The sequence below is a fragment of the Salmo salar genome, chromosome ssa18 (genome assembly GCF_905237065.1).
Source record: "Salmo salar chromosome ssa18, Ssal_v3.1, whole genome shotgun sequence".
In the NCBI taxonomy this organism is placed as follows: domain Eukaryota; kingdom Metazoa; phylum Chordata; class Actinopteri; order Salmoniformes; family Salmonidae; genus Salmo; species Salmo salar.
In genome coordinates this window covers 81908455-81925805 of record NC_059459.1, presented here as the reverse complement: position 1 = coordinate 81925805, position 17351 = coordinate 81908455, and positions in this window count along the sequence as shown.

Here is a 17351-nt window from a genome sequence, read left to right as displayed (position 1 = left end):
AACATTGTCTTCATATGTGAATGTGTCTTTACCTATTCTTAAACCATGTGAAGGGATGGCGTGATTAATGGGGAACCAATTATTTGTCTCCACATTGTCTGGGCGCAAGTCACTCCCCTCAGTGAGCTTGTCCAGGAGTGGGAACAAGAGGTGTTTTACTGAGGATGGGCCTCTATGAGATAGCACTGACAGAGGAGATTTATGGTATATTTTGATAAGAATGCCTAGAAAGCATTCCAGACGACATGAGCTAATGGTTTTGTACTATACCGTACCAGGGAGGGACAGTTCTAGGAAGACCAGACACTCGTCTATATAATAAACACTGTTGAGATAGCAGTTGCTGTCTGCTGTGTTTTATAGATGTATTTTCATACAAAACTTAAACTTTGTGAACTGTTCCTAAGATTTGTGGTTCGTCAATGTACGTTGAAGAGGTGGTTCTTGGGTATAAAATATCTCAGTAGCCATTGTGTTGGGACCTTCCTGGTTCATTCGAGAGAGTGCATTATTGAAGGTGAAAGTACTTTTGCAAAAGTATCTTAATTATTAAATATGTAGTTTAACTGAGACTGGTGTGTTTGTACCCCCCCTCATTTGGTAATGCAGAAATTAGACACCACACTCTCCCTTTGGCTGAAATTGAGTTCTACCTCTCCCTCCTCTCCTTTTTATGGACAGATCGAGTCAGACCCCTCCCTCTCGAGTTATGTGAGGAGTTTGGTGGAGATGGCGGAAGCAAAAGTGTCATTTGAAGTTGAAAGTATGTTGAGTACAGTTAGCGAGAAAGATGAGTGGACAACAGTAAAGTCCAAGAATGGAACAAAAAGGGGTTCAAATTGTTGTGGAAAATGAGTCTGATTAATCGTTGTTTGTTGGGGTACGTGATGTTATCACGTAACTATAAATATTCAATCCTTTAATTATAAAAGCAAAGTGTTTTATTTTGACTTTTATTATGCCCACTGCATGCATTTTTTTATAATCAAATATAAAAATAGTTTTTTTCAGGACAAGGATTATTGTGACTTTCAAGAATGCCTGAATTGCTTCACCTTGCTTTTCTGGTAGGCTCGATGCAAGTTTCACCATACAATTATTTCAGACATACAATGCAAGTTCCACCATGGCACGGACCATGATGATACATTCGCACAGACCATGGCGGTACGTTGGCACAGACCGCTTGTTTATTCCACACTCTAGGTATGTTTTTTTTTGGGGGGGGTGAAGTTATTACGTCCAGTTGTTTTTATCGACACAAGACAGTTCAACAGAATCTCACTGTAGCAGGCAATTGTCACATCTTTTTCTATGCAAACTTTCTAAATGTCGACAAAATGTTTAAAGCTGAAGGTCTGGAGGAGGGAGAGTGAAAGTAGGACCAGGGTTTGTGTTGTTAGGAGAGGAGGAGGGGAGAGAGGTATGGGAGAGGGGAGGAGAGGAGTAGGGGAGAGAGGTATATGAGAGTGGAGAGGTTAGGGGAGGAGAGGAGGAGGGAAGAGAGGTATATGAGAGAGGAGAGGTTAGGTGAGAAGAAGAGAGGAGGAAAGATGACCGGTCAAGGTGTTATTAAAGGGATATTGTGAGATTTTGGTCTATTTAGCCCTCTTTCTTTAGTTTGAAGGACGTTTTTTAATTAACTACTGTAGCTTCAGCACAATTGCTAGATATGAGAGCAGATCCCAAAGACTTCTAGTCATTGCGCTGACGCTAGTTAGTGATCACTGGAAAAACTACCTTCAAAGTCCTTCAAATTGCATGCAGAGACAAAATCTGACTGGGAAAGAAGAAAAAGGTTTTAATTGCCAAAATATTGCACTATCCCTTTAAGGAGGAAATAGCACCGGTTCCAATCCAAGTGCCATTTATCAAACTCCAGGCAGTGCTATGGTCAGATGACATGAAAATAGAGCTCTTTAGTTATGAACATCAGCGGTGGTTTCGGTGTGGAAAAACAGAAGCACGTGCAGTGAAGTACCTCATACCTACAGTAAAATATGGTTCTGCATCTTTAACGTTTATGAAGCTATTTTGCTTCCACTGGTTCTGTGGCCCTTTTTAAGCTCAATGGCATCATAAACTTTACCAAGTACCAGGACATTATAGCCCAAAAAAACGAGTTCTCTCTGCCAGGATGCTGACGTTGACCGCAAGTGGATATTCTAGCAAGACAATAACCCCAAGCACACATCAAAATCCACAATTAAATGGATAATTGACCACATGTTGCAATGTCCTGCTTTTTAAATTTTTACCCACCTATCAATAGGTGCCCTTCGTTGCAAGGCATTGGAAAACTCCCTGGTCTTTGAGGTTGAATCAGTGTTTGAAATGCATTGCTCCACTGAGGGATCTTACAGATAATTATATGTCTGGGGTACAGAGATGAGGTAGTCATTCAAACATCATGTCAAACATTATTATTGAACTCAGAGTGAGTCCATGCAACTTATAATGTGACTTGATAAGAAAATCTTTACTCCTGAACTTGTTTAGGTTTGCCGTAACAAAGAGGTTGAATACTTATTGACTCAAGACTTTTCAGCATTTCATTTTTCTTTCATTATCAAGCTGCATTTTTTTGGTGAAAATTATTTTCCCCAAATGAGAAACTCAGTTGCGGCAAATGTATTCCAGTTGGGCTCTACACATTGTAAAGGGGATTAATGTGCTTAATTTTTTAAGAAGTTATTTGGCCACTTTAGTTGTGACACAAACCTTATCAAAACATATGAGGAGGCAGGGTAGCCTAGTGGTTAGAGCGTTGGACTAGTAACTGAAAGGTTGCAAGATCGAATCCCCGAGCTGACAAGGTACAAATCTGTTGTTCTCCCCCTGAACAAGGCAGTTAACTTCTCTGGAGAACACACTATTCAACAGCCAGTGAAATACAAAACAGCAATAATCTCATAATTTCATTTTCTCAAACAATAACCTATTTTACACCATTTTAAAGGTAAACTTCTCGTTAATCTAACCACATTGTCCGATTTCAAAAAGTCTTTACGGCGAAAGCATAAAATTAGATTATGTTAGGACATAAACTTCACAAGAAAAACAACACAGCCATTTTGAAAGCAAGTATGCATCACAAATGTGATTTTGGATCACACTATTCCACTACATGAACCTTTCTGATCCTAGACCCATTAAAACCTCACGACAACTCCACTACTTGGCTCTATCTGATCCTAGATCCATTAAAACCTCACCACTATTCCACTACATTACCCTTTCTGATCCTAGACCCATTAAAACCTCACCACTATTCCACTACTTGGCCCTATCTTATCCTACAGCAGGCCGGCAGCCTGGGAGAACGGGACACTATCGTTCATCACACCTTGTAACTGTTCTGCTGTAAAATCTCATAACCCAAGGAGTTCTCTGCAGCTGCCACCACAACATCAATTTTCGGTGATTTATGTTCCATTTCTGTGGTACAGTTGATAACCATGGCTATGAATGCTAAGAAACCAACCTTACTGAAACACATGTTATTCCTATCACTCTCTATTGGCAACGGCATACTCACAGGGAGCATCTCTGGATCCCTCGAAACTGGACCCATCTTCCTCTACAACTCTCTTCACTGCCTATGAAGACTCCTTCATTGAAAATGACTCAAGTAAAAGTGAAAGTCACCCCGTAAAATATTACTTGAGAAAAGGTCTAAAAGTATTAGGTTTTAAATATACTGAAGTATCAAAAATAAAAGTATAAATCATTTCAAATTCCTTATACTAAGCAAACCAGACGGCACCATTTTCTTGCTGTTTTTAATTTAATTACGGATAGCCAGTGGCACACTCCAACACTCAGACATCATTTACAAAGAAAGCATTTGTGTTTAGGGAGTTTGGCAGTATGGATGACCAGGGATGTTCTCTTGATAAGTGTGTGAATTGGACCATTTTTCTGTTCTGCTAATCATTCAAAATATAACGAGTACTTTTGGGTGTCAGGGAAAATGTACGGAGTAAAAAGTACATTATTTTCTTTAGGAATGTAGTGATGTGAAAGTTGTCAAAAACATAAATAGTACAGTAAAGATACCCCCAAAAAACGAATTATTAGTACTTTAAAGTATTTTTACTTAAGTACTTTATACCACTGGCTAATGGTGTACATCGGGATCTCTCGTTGGGTTAATGAGGCAACTAGTCACACCTGTGACAGGTCCTTTAAAAGGAGAGGTGGAAGAGGTAGACCATAACTCACAGACAACAGAGAGAGAGACACACCCAGTGAATTCCTTGGAAGAGTGCAGAAGGTCAGATTGTGTCATTATTTAATAGAGTCTCTGCATCTCAAATGGCACCTTAATCTTATGTGTCCCTGGTCAAATGTAGTGCACTATATAGGGTGCCATTTTGTGGAGTGACCCCCCTGCATTTAAGAGCATAGACTAATAGTTACCTTTGCAGTAAATGGGTAGTCTATGACTAGATCTAGGCTGCTTCCCAATCCCTATGTAGTGCATTATGGGCCCTCGTCAAAGATGGTTCACTACATAAGAAATGAGGAGCCATCTGTGAAGGATACATATTCCTGTGTGCCAGGCTTATCTATTGTATGCGGTTGAAGAGATGATACCTGAGTTTTGGCAGGAGACTAGTAGCACCGTGTTGTCAATACTCGGTTCTTGGGGTCCTCAGGACTGGATTTAGGAAAGGCTGCCTTAGCAGTTGCTTAAGTGTTGTAATTAACACAGGGTTTCCTTAACCTCTCCTCTAGTTCCACCAGCCATTCCACTGACTTGGAATATTCCAGTACTATCACAGCTGACTAAAATTCTCAACTAATCCTCTCTCTCTCTCTCAGGAGACCTATCATCATGGCGACATTGACCATCATTCTGCTTGTCAGCACGGTTTTTGCTCTGGGAGGTAGGAGTTACATACCTCCCACCTGCATTTTAATAAACATTAGTGGGTGTTGCTCTGTCCTATTTCACACATGCAGGTGTGACTTGGAAATGTTTTCATAACCGGTTCTCCATGGGACACCCTCTGACACTGGAATAATCAAGGTTGTGCCTTGCTGAAGGGAACATAGATGGATATATGAACTACTGGCCTAACGGCAAGGCTACATGCCACTCCTCTAGTTCCAGAGATGTATATCGGTGTCTAGATGCTGGACTGAGGTGTTCTGATATGATTGGTTTAATCATTCAACTGTATGTATGACTGGCTTGTCTAGCAAGTATCAGTGTCACTTCTTGATAGAATTTACCCCCACTTTTAGTCTTTTTTTTCATCAGCAGTTATACAATATGATACAAACACAGAAACTGAATTGACTGTGTGGGCCCTTTAAACAAGTAGCAGAATTTCCATTTTTAGCCAGGAAGTCCCTAGGTTGCATCTGAAATGGAACTCTATTCCGTATAAACTACTTCTGAGTAGGGTCCCACATGGGAGGCAACCCAAGATTCCACATGCAGCCCAAGCTTCCAGAATGTTATGTCTACGTTACAATGTATGTTACCTGTGTGTCCAGATGCTATGAAACGACCCAAGACCCCTTGTGAGCGTGCTAGAGATGCTGTGATAAATGGCCCGCCTGGAGTCTACGTCCCCACGTGTGACTGCCAGGGAGAATACACCCCTGAGCAACACTGGGGATCTACAGGTTAATGCTCACCCAGTCTTGTACAGCTAACCTTGTGGGGACACACAATTCAGTCCCATTTAAAATCCTATTTCCCCTACCCTTAACACAAAAACCGTACCTTAATTCTAACCTTAACCCCCTTGGAAATAGCAGTTGACCTCATGGGGACTAACTAAATAAGACTTATGCAACAGCTTTTTAACATGTCCACTTCTGGTAGGTTCCTCTTGGTGTGTTACCAGAACTGGACAAAAGATCCCGGGTACTGAGACTCCACCAGGCACTGCTTCTGTCAAATGCGCATGCAGGTACACTCATTCACTAAATGTTCATTCTTTGCAGCTTGTTCTGAGTGTTAATATTTGTTTTTTGTTTAATTATAGTGGCGCTCGCTGATGAGAGGCATTGGAACCAAGACGTTGAGAAGACTTTGCAAAAACATTGGAATTACTTTGACGCTTGTCTTTACAGTACTATTCTATATGAATAAATCCAGAGCTAAAATTGTTGCTTTACTTTCTTTATTGTTGGTGTGATATGCTGAACCAGTCCATTTCTGGGAAATGTAAGGAATAAGGCTATGGTGACCGTCTTACCACCACACCTGTGGTCATGAAGGCAGTCAATTCCATGTGACCACTTAGTCATGGTAATTAGGATTTTCCAAGCTATGATGCTGCTGGTCATTAGTAGCCTACTATACTTGATAACTGCCTGGTACTCAGCACTTTATATCCCTCTAATCACTGACATCAATGCAAATCAACTATTGGTCACATGCAGGTTATTAGCAGATGTTGTGGGTGTAGCAAAATGCTTGTGCTTCTAGCTCCGAGAGCACAGTAATATCTAACAAATTACACAACGTGTATACACTTAAGTAGGAATGAATTAAGACTATAAACCTATGGAAGAAGTCAGAGCGGAATGGCTTAAGATACTGTATATACATATGAGATGAGGAATGGCAGATATGTAAATATTATTGACGTGGCCAGTGATTCCTAGCCGCTTCCTATAGGTAGCAGCCTCTAAAGTGCTAATGATGGCCTTGCGAGAGTAGCTATTAAGTCTCTCGGTTCTGGCTTTGATGCACCTGTACTGACTTTTCCTTCTAGATGATAGCGGGGTAAACAGGCAGTGGCTCGGGTGGTTGTCCTTGATCTTTTTGGCCTGCCGGTGACATTGGGTGCTGTAGGTTTCTTGGAGGGGGATAATTTGCCCCCGGTAATTCCTTGGCCAGACCGCACCACCCTCTGACGAGCGTTGGCGGCAATACAGCATGACAGGATGCTTTCAACTGTGTATCTGTAAAAATGTGTGGGTTTTAGGTGACAAGCCAAAGTTCTTTAGCCACAAGGTTGACGAGGCTCTGTTGTGCCTTACCACACTGTGTGGGTGGTTCATTTGTCTGTCAGTGACGTGTACGCCAAGGAACTTGAAGCTTTCCACCTTCCCCACTGTGGTCCCGTCAATGTAGATAAGGGGGTGCACCCTCTGCTGTTTCCTGAAGTGCACGATCATCTCCTTTTCTTGACATTGAGTGAGAGGTTGTTTCCCAGGCACTACACTCCCAGAGCCGCCCTCCCTGTAGGCTGTCTCATCATTGGTAATCAAGCCTTTTAGGGTTGTCTGCAAACTTGATTGTGTTGGAGGCGTGCTTGGCCACACGGTCATGGGTGAACAGGGAGTACAGGAGGGGGCTGAGCACTCACCCTTGTGCGACCGCAGTGTTGAGAATCAGCGGAGTGGAGGTGACGTTTCCTACCTTCAGCACCTGGGGGCGGCCTGTAACTAAGTCCAAGACCCAGTTGCACAGGGCGTGGTTCAGGTCCTCGAGCTTAACCAACACAAAAATATCCTGTGGCGTTCTGCATTAGCATCGAACTGCCCCCGCGATATGCAACTTTTCAGGGAAGTTAGAAACCAATACACACAGGCAGTTAGAAACGCCAAGGCTAGCTTTTTCAAACAGAAATTTGCTTCCTGCAACTCAAACTCTAAAAAGTTCTGGGACATTGTAAAGTCCATGGAGAATAAGAACACCTCCTCTCAACTGCCCACTGCACTGAGGATAGGAAACTCTGTCACCACCGATAAGCCCACTATAATTGAGAATTTCAATAAGCATTTTTCTACGGCTGGTTGCCATGCTTTCCACCTGGCTACCCCTACTGCATTCAACAGCACAGGAAAATAATTATATGAAATGTATGCATTCAGTACTGTAAGTCGCTCTGGATAAGAGCGTCTGCTAAATGACTAAAATGTAAAATGTAAAATGTAACAGCACTGCACCCCCCACAGCTACTCGCCCAAGCCTCCCCCATTTCTCCTTCTCCCAAATCCATTCAGCTGATGTTCTGAAAGAGCTGCAAAATCTGGACCCCTACAAATAAGCTGGGCTTGACAATCTGGACCCTTTCTTTCTAAAATGATCTGCCAAAATTATTGCAACCCCTAATAATAGCCTGTTCAACCTCTCTTTCGTGTCGTCTGAGATTCACAGAGATTGGAAAGCAGCTGCTGTCATCCCCCTCTTCAAAGGAGGTGACACTCTTGACCCAAATTGCTACAGACCTATATCCATCCTACCCTGCCTTTCTAAGATCTTCGAAAGCCAAGTCAACAAACAGATTACCGACCATTTCGAATCCCACCGCACCCTCTCCGCTATGCAATCTGGTTTCAGAGCTGGTCATGGGTGCACCTCAGCCACGCTCAAGGTCCTAAACGACATCGTAACCGCCATCGATAAGAAACAATACTGTGCTGCCGTATTCATTGACCTGGCCAAAGCTTTTGACTCTGTTAACCTGTTTAGGATAGGGGGCAGTATTGACACGGCTGGATAAAAAACATACCCGATTTAATCTGGTTACCACTCCTACCCAGTAACTAGAATATGCATATACTTATTACATATGGATAGAAAACACCCTAAATTTTCTAAAACTGTTTGAATGGTGTCTGTGAGTATAACAGAACTCAAATGGCAGGTCAAAACCTGAGAGATTCCTTTACAGGAAGTGGCCTGTCTGACCATTTGTTGAACTTCTTTTCCATCTCTATCATTTACTAAGGATCTCTGCTCTAACGTGACACTTCCCACGTCGTCCATAGGCGCTCAGAGCCCGGGAAAAAACAGAATGTCGTCATTCCAGCCCCAGGCTGAAACACATTATCGCCTTTCTCAAGTGGCCGATCAAGGGACACTGGGCTTATGCTCGTGACCCCGACCGCCCCGCCTTTGGGATTTTTTCCTCTGTTTGCCGAAAAGGAGATTCCCTGTCGGAATATTATCGCTTTTCTACGAGAAAAATGTCGTAAAAATTGATTTTAAACAGCGGTTGACATGCTTCGAAGTACGGTAATGGAATACTTAGAATTTTATTGTCACGAATTGCGCCATGCGCGTGACACTTCTTTACTATTTCGGATAGTGTCTGGAACGCATCGAACAAAACGCCGCTATTCGGATATAACGATGGATTATTTTGGACCAAACCAACATTTGTTATTGAAGTAGCAGTTCTGGGTGTGCATTCTGACGAAGACAACAAAAGGTAATCAAACTTTTATAATAGTAAATATGATTATGGTGAGTGCTAAACTTGCCGGGTGTCTAAATAGCGAGCCCGTGATGCCTGGGCTATGTACTTAGAATATTGCAAAATGTGCTTTCACCAAAAAGCTATTTTAAAATCGGACATATCGAGTGCATAGAGGAGGTCTGTATCTATAATTCTTAAAATAATTGTTATGCTTTTTGTGAACGTTTATCGTGAGTAATTTAGTAAAATGTTAGCGAATTCCCCGGGAGTTTGCGGGGGGTATGCTAGTTCTGAACGTCACATGCTAATGTAAAAAGCTGGTTTTTGATATAAATATGAACTTGATTGAACAAAACATGCATGTATTGTATAACATAATGTCCTAGGGTTGTCATCTGATGAAGATCATCAAAGGTGAGTGCTGCATTTAGCTGTCTTCTGGGTTTTGGTGACATTATATGCTGGCTTGAAAAATGGGTGTCTGATTATTTCTGGCTTGGTACTCTGCTGACACAATCTAATGTTTTGCTTTCGTTGTAAAGCCTTTTTGAAATCGGACAGTGTGGTTAGATTAACGAGAGTCTTGTCTTTAAATGGCTGTAAAATAGTCATATGTTTGAGAAATTGAAGTAATAGGATTTTTAACGTTTTGAAAATCGCGCCACAGGCTTGCAGTGGCTGTTACGTAGGTGGGACGAATTCGTCCCGCCTAGCCTAGAGAGGTTAATCACCACATCCTCATCGGCAGACTTAGTAGCCTTGGCTTCTCAAACGATTGCTTCGCTTGGTTCACCAACTACTTCTCTGATAGAGTTCAGTGTGTCAAATCGGAGGGCCTGCTGTCCGGACCTCTGGCAGTCTCTATGGGGGTACCACAGGGTTCAATTCTTGGGCCAACTCTTTTCTCTGTATACATCAATGATGTCGCTCTTGCTGCTGGTGAATCTCTGATCCACCTCTACGCAGACGACACCATTCTGTATACTTCTGGCCCTTCTTTGGACACTGTGTTAACAACCCTCCAGACGAGCTTCAATGCCATACAACTCTCCTTCCGTGGTCTCCAACTGCTCCTAAATACAAGTAAAACTAAATGCATGCTCTTCAACCGATCGCTGCCTGCACCTGCCCGCCTGTCCAGCATCACTTCTCTGGACGGTTCTGTCTTAGAATTTGTGGACAACTACAAATACCTAGGTGTCTGGTTAGACTGTAAAATCTCCTTCCAGACTCACATCAAACATCTCCAATCCAAAGTTAAATCTAGAATTGGCTTCCTATTTCGCAACAAAGCATCCTTCACTCATGCTGCCAAACATACCCTCGTAAAACTGACCATCCTACCAATCCTCGACTTCGGCGATGTCATTTACAAAATAGCATCCAATACCCTACTCAACAAGCTGGATGCAGTCTATCACAGTGCCATCCGTTTTGTCACCAAAGCCCCATATACTACCCACCATTGCGACCTGTACTCTCTCGTTGGCTGGCCTTCGCTTCATAATCGTCGCCAAACACATTGGCTCCAGGTCATTTACAAGACCCTGCTAGGTAAAGTCCCCCTTTATCTCCGCTCACTGGTCACCATAGCAGCACCCACCTGTAGCACGCGCTCCAGCAGGTATATCTCTCTGGTCACCCCTAAAGCCAACTCCTCCTTTGGTCGTCTCTCCTTCCAGTTCTCTGCTGCCAATGACTGGAACGAACTACAAAAATCTCTGAAACTGGAAACACTTATCTCCCTCACTAGCTTTAAGCACCAGCTGTCAGAGCAGCTCACAGATCACTGCACCTGTACATAGCCCATCTATAATTTAGCCCAAACTACTACCTCTTCCCCACTGTATTTATTTATTTAATTTATTTTGCTCCTTTGCACCATATTATTTATATTTTAACTTTGAACTTTCTTCAAATAACAAATCTACCATTCCAGTGTTTTACTTGCTATACTGTATTTACTCTGCCACCATGGCCTTTTTTATTTTATTATTATATATATTTTTTGCCTTTACCTCCCTTATCTCACATCATTTGCTCACATTGTATATAGTCTTATTTTTTCTACTGTATCATTGATTGTATGTTGTTTTACTACATGTGTAACTCTGTGTTTTTGTATGTTGTCGAACTGCTTTGCTTTATCTTGGCCAGGTCGCAATTGTAAATGAGAACTTGTTCTCAACTTGCCTACCTGGTTAAATAAAGGTGAAATAAAATAAATAAATATATAAATAAAATACACCCGAAGTAGGTGGCCAACAGAGATAGATGGGATGCGCTGAGGGAAGCTGAGGGTTGGTATGTGGAACTGGAGACAAGTGGGAGTGGAGTTGCTGTGTGAGAGATAGAATGATGGTCAAAGAAACAAGTACAAAAAAAAATATTTAAAAAGTCCAGATAAAACATCATAAAAAGTACATTTGAATGACACTAAGTGGCAGTGTTTTTCCAACTAATGCCTGTTTGCTGAGGCTGACGCCGTGCAGGTGTTTGTACACATGCATATACACACACTCTCATTCAAATAAACACATATAAGAACACACACATAGATGTAATAGTGCCAGACATGCACACAAACATATACAGTTGGAATTGCTGTTATAATTTTAGTTGTCCTTGATGTCCTTTGTTTTATATTTGCATTGTTTTTGCTGTTTTCTTCTGTCTTCCTTTTTTCTCTTTCATTCTCTTGGTTGTTGGTGCATTGGGGGGTTCTTGGGGCTGGTGAATGGAATTAATTGTATTTTTATTTTTCATCCTTGGGGGGGACTGTGGGAGGGGTCTCGAATGGTTGAGGGACAGCTATTGGGGGACTGTGGGGGGATCTTGGAGGGTTCAGGGTTCACGTTTTTTGGCCTGGTGGTAGATCGGTCAACATGCCCTTGAACAGGTAATTGACCCTGGATGATTCTGTGTGTCGCTCTGAATGGGAATCTGTTGGATGACTGGTATGATGTAGTTGTTGAGCGGCTTCACTGCAAGTATATTGTATGTTTCGAATATTCAATAAAAAAAATCTAATAAAAAAAGAAGATGATGACGACAGATGACAGAATCACAACTAGCTCTTAGAAAACTTTGCAGTATTTTGTTTCTTTGTGTACTATTTTTTACATTATTAGTTCAGGAAATGTTTTGTGTCATTACATACAGCCGGGAAGAACTATTGCATATTAGAGTGGCGGTAACTCAGCAGAACTAGCAACATTACGACCAGGAAAATGACTTCCCTGGAGCAGATCCTTTGTTCACTCTCCCCAGAGCAATTTAATTTATTCCAGAGGCCGACCCAAAACGTCACCGGCGGAGGAGAGGCACTCGAGGCGGCCTGCTGGTTCGACTTAGGAGGCGGACACACCACCCACCGCTTCCGAGTATATTACTCGCCAATGTTCAGTCTTTGGTTAAGAAAGTTGATGAGCTTAGAGCAAGGATTTCTTTCCAGCGAGAAATCGGGGCCTGTAACATACTTTGTTTCACGGAAACATGCCTCTCGGGATACTCTGTCGGAGTCAGTAAAGCCAGCAGGATTCTCAGTACATTGCACAGACAGGAATAAATATCTCTCGGGGAAGCAGAAGGGGGTGTTTCATGATTAATGACTCATGGTGTAATTCTAGGAACATACAGGAACTCAAGTCGTTTTGTTCACCCGACCTAGAATACGTCACAATTAATTGCCAACCATATTATCTCCCAAGAGAATTCTCCTCCATCATCGCCACGGCCGATTCCATCCCACCTCAAGCCGAAACCTCAACGGCCCTCAGAACTCCATTGGACTTTATGCGAAATGGAAACCACATATCCTGAGGCTGTATTTATTGTAGCTGGGGACTTTAACAAAGCAAATCTGAGGACTAGGCTGCCAAAATTCTATCAACATATTGACTGTCCAACTCGCGCAAATAAGACAGTCGGCCATTGCTATTTAAACTTCCGGGATGCTTAAAAGGCCCTCCCCGCCCTCCTTTCGGCAATTCTGACCACAATCCATCTTGATCCTGCCATCCTATAGGTAGAAACTCAAACTGGAAGTGCCCGTGCTTCGTACTGTTCATCGCTGGTCTGACCGATTGGAATCCACGCTTCAGTATTGTTTTGATCACGTGGACATGTTCCAAAAAAAATAAAATAATCATCATCTAGATGCATACACAGATACAGTGACTGAGTTCATAAGGAAGTGTGTAGGAGATGTAGTACCCACTGACTATTAAAACCTACCCTGACCAGAAACCGTGGACAGATGGTATCATTCGTGTGAAACTGAAAGCACGAACCACCTCATATAACAATGGCAAGGTAACTGGTAATATGGCAGAATATAAACAGCATAGTTATTCACTCCTCAAGACAATCAAACAAGCTAAACTTCAGTAGAGATAAAGTGGAATCGAAATTCAACGGCTCAGACACGAGACGCATGTGGCGGGGACTACAGACGATGACGGACTACAAAAGGAAAACCAGCCAAGTTGCCGAGATCAACATCTTGATTCCGGACAGGCTAAACACATTCTTTGCACGCTTTGAGGATAACAGTGCCACCGACGCGGCCCGCTACCAAGGACTGTGGGATCTCCGCCATGCCCGACGTGAGTAAAACATTTAAACTTAAACGTGTTAACCCCTCGCAAGGCTGCCGGTCCAGATGACATCCCAAGCCGCGTACTCAGAGCATGCGCAGACCAGCTGGCTGGTGTATTTACGGGCATATTCAATCTCTCCCTATCCCAGTCTGCTGTCCCCACATGCTTCAAGATGGCTACCATTGTTCCTGTAGCCAAGAAGGCAAAGGTAACTGAACTTAATGACTACTGACCCGTAGCACTCACCTCGATCATCATGAAGAGCTTTGAGAGACTAGTCAAGGATCATGTCACCTCTAACTTACCTGCCACCCTACACCCACTTCAATTTGCTTATCGCCCCAATAGATCCACATACGATGCAATCGCCATCACTCTGCACTATCCCATCTGGACAAGTGGAATACCTATGTAAGAATGCTGTTTATTGACTATAGCTCATCATTCAACCTCCATAGTACCCTCCAAGCTCATCATTAAGCTCGAGGCCCAGGGTCTGAACCCCGCCCTGTGCAACTGGGTCCTGGACTTCCTGACGGGCCGCCCCCAGGTGGTGAAGGTAGGAAACATCACCTCCACTCTGCTGATTCTCAACACTGGGGCCCCAGCCTGTACAACCATGACCAAGCACGCCTCCAACACAATCAAGTTTGCAGACAACACTAAAAGGCTTGATTGCCAACGATGAGACAGCCTACAGGGAGGAGGGCTCTGGGAGTGTGGTGCCTGGAAAACAACCTCTCACTCAATGTCAACAAAAGGACATGATCGTGGACTGGAAACAGCAGAGGGTACACCCCCTTATCTACATTGACGGGAACGCAGTGGAGAAGGTTGAAAGCTTCAAGTTCCTTGGCGTACACGTCACTGACAAACTGAAATGGACCACCCACACAGTGTGGTGAAGGTACAACAGAGCTTCGTCAACCTTCTGGCTAAAGAAATGTGGCTTTTTACAGATGCAGTTGAAAGCATCCTGTCAGGCTGTATTGCCGCCAACACTCGTCAGAGGGTGGTGCGGTCTGCCCCAGGAATTACCGGGGGCAAACTATCCCCCCTCCAGGAAACCTACAGCACCCAATGTCACCGGCAGGCCAAAAAGATCAGGGACAACCACCCGAGCCACTGCCTGTTCACCCCGTTATCATCTAGAAGGCAGTCAGTACAGGTGCATCAAAGCCAGGACCGAGAGATTTAATAGCTACCCTCTCAAGGCCTTCACACTGTTAAACAGCCATCACTAGCACTTTAGAGGCTGCTGCCTATAGGCAGCGACTAGGAATCACTGGCCACTTCCATATAATTTACATATCTGCCATTCCTCATCTCATATGTATACTATCTTAAGCCATTCCGCTCTGACTTCTTCCATAGGTTCATAATTTATTCCTTTTTCGATATTACTGCGCTGTCTTAGCTAGAAGCCCACCCACATCTGCTAATCACGTGTATGTGACCAATAGTTGATTTGCAATTACATTGATTAGAGGGCAATAAAGTGCTGAGTACCAGGCAGTTATCAAGTATAGTAGGCTACTAATGACCATCAGCAGCATCATAGCTTGGAAAAGCCTAATTACCATGACTAAGTGGTCACATGGAATTGACTGCCTTCATGACCACAGGTGTGGTGGTAATACGGTCACCATAGCCTTATTCCTTCCATTTCCCAGAAATGGACTGGTTCAGCATATAACACCAACAATAAAGGAAGTGAAGCAACAATTTTAGCTCTGGATTTATTCATATAGAATGTGAATCAACGCCCATAGTACTGTAAAGACAAGCATCAAAGTAATTCCAATGTTTTTGCAAAGTCTTCTCAACGTCTTGGTTCCAATGCCTCTCATCAGCGAGCGCCACTATAATTAAACAAAAACAAATATTAACACTCAGAACAAGCTGCAAAGAATGAACATTTAGTGAATGAGTGTACCTGCATGCACATTTGACAGAAGCAGTGCCTGGTGGAGTCTCAGTACCCAGGATCTTTTGTCCAGTTCTGGTAACACACCAAGAGGAACCTACCAGAAGTGGACATGTTAAAAAGCTGTTGCATAAGTCTTATTTTGTTAGTCCCCATGAGGTCAAATGCTATTTCCAAGGGGGTTAAGGTTAGAATTAAGGTACGGTTTTTGTGTTAAGGGTAGGGGAAATAGGATTTTAAATGGGACTGAATTGTGTGTCCCCACAAGGTTAGCTGTACAAGACTGGGTGAGCATTAACCTGTAGATCCCCAGTGTTGCTCAGGGGTGTATTCTCCCTGGCAGTCACACGTGGGGACGTAGACTCCAGGCGGGCCATTTATCACAGCATCTCTAGCACGCTCACAAGAGGTCTTGGGTCGTTTCATAGCATCTGGACACACAGGTAACATACATTGTAACGTAGACATAACATTCTGGAAGCTTGGGCTGCATGTGGAATCTTGGGTTGCCTCCCGTGTGGGACCCTAGACAGAAGTAGTTTATACGGAATAGAGTTCCATTTCAGATGCAACCTAGGGACTTCCTGGCTAAAAATTGAAATTCTGGTACTTGTTTAAAGGGCCCACACAGTCAAAATTCAGTTTCTGTGTTTGTATCATATTGTATAACTGCTGATGAAAAAAAAGACTGTAAAAGTGGGGGTAAATTGTATCAGTGTCACTTCTTGATAGTTGCTAGACAAGCCAGTCATACATACAGTTGAATGATTAAACCAATCATATCAGAACACCTCAGTCCAGCATCTAGACACCGATATACATCTCTGGAACTAGAGGAGTGGCAGGTAGCCTTGCCGTTAGGCCAGTAGTTCATATATCCATCTATGTTCCCTTCAGCAAGGCACAACCTTGATTATTCCAGTGTCAGAGGGTGTCCCATGGAGAACCGGTTATGAAAACATTTCCAAGTCACACCTGCATGTGTGAAATAGGACAGAGCAACACCCACTAATGTTTATTAAAATGCAGGTGGGAGGTATGTAACTCCTACCTCCCAGAGCAAAAACCGTGCTGACAAGCAAAATGATGGTCAATGTCGCCATGATGATAGGTCTCCTGAGAGAGAGAGAGAGAGAGAGAGGATTAGTTGAGAATTTTAAATCAGCTGTGATAGTACTGGAATATTCCAAGTCAGTGGAATGGCTGGTGGAACTAGAGGAGAGGTTAAGGAAACCCTGTGTTAATTACAACACTTAAGCAACTGCTAAGGCAGCCCTTTCCTAAATCCAGTCCTGAGGACCCCAAGAACCGAGTATTGGCAACACGGTGCTACTAGTCTCCTGCCAAAACTCAGGTATCATCTCTTCAACCGCATACAATAGATAAGCCTGGCACACAGGAATATGTATCCTTCACAGATGGCTCCTCATTTCTTATGTAGTGAACCATCTTTGACGAGGGCCCATAATGCACTACATAGGGATTGGGAAGCAGCCTAGATCTAGTCATAGACTACCCATTTACTGCAAAGGTAACTATTAGTCTATGCTCTTAAATGCAGGGGGGTCACTCCACAAAATGGCACCCTATATAGTGCACTACATTTGACCAGGGACACATAAGATTAAGGTGCCATTTGAGATGCAG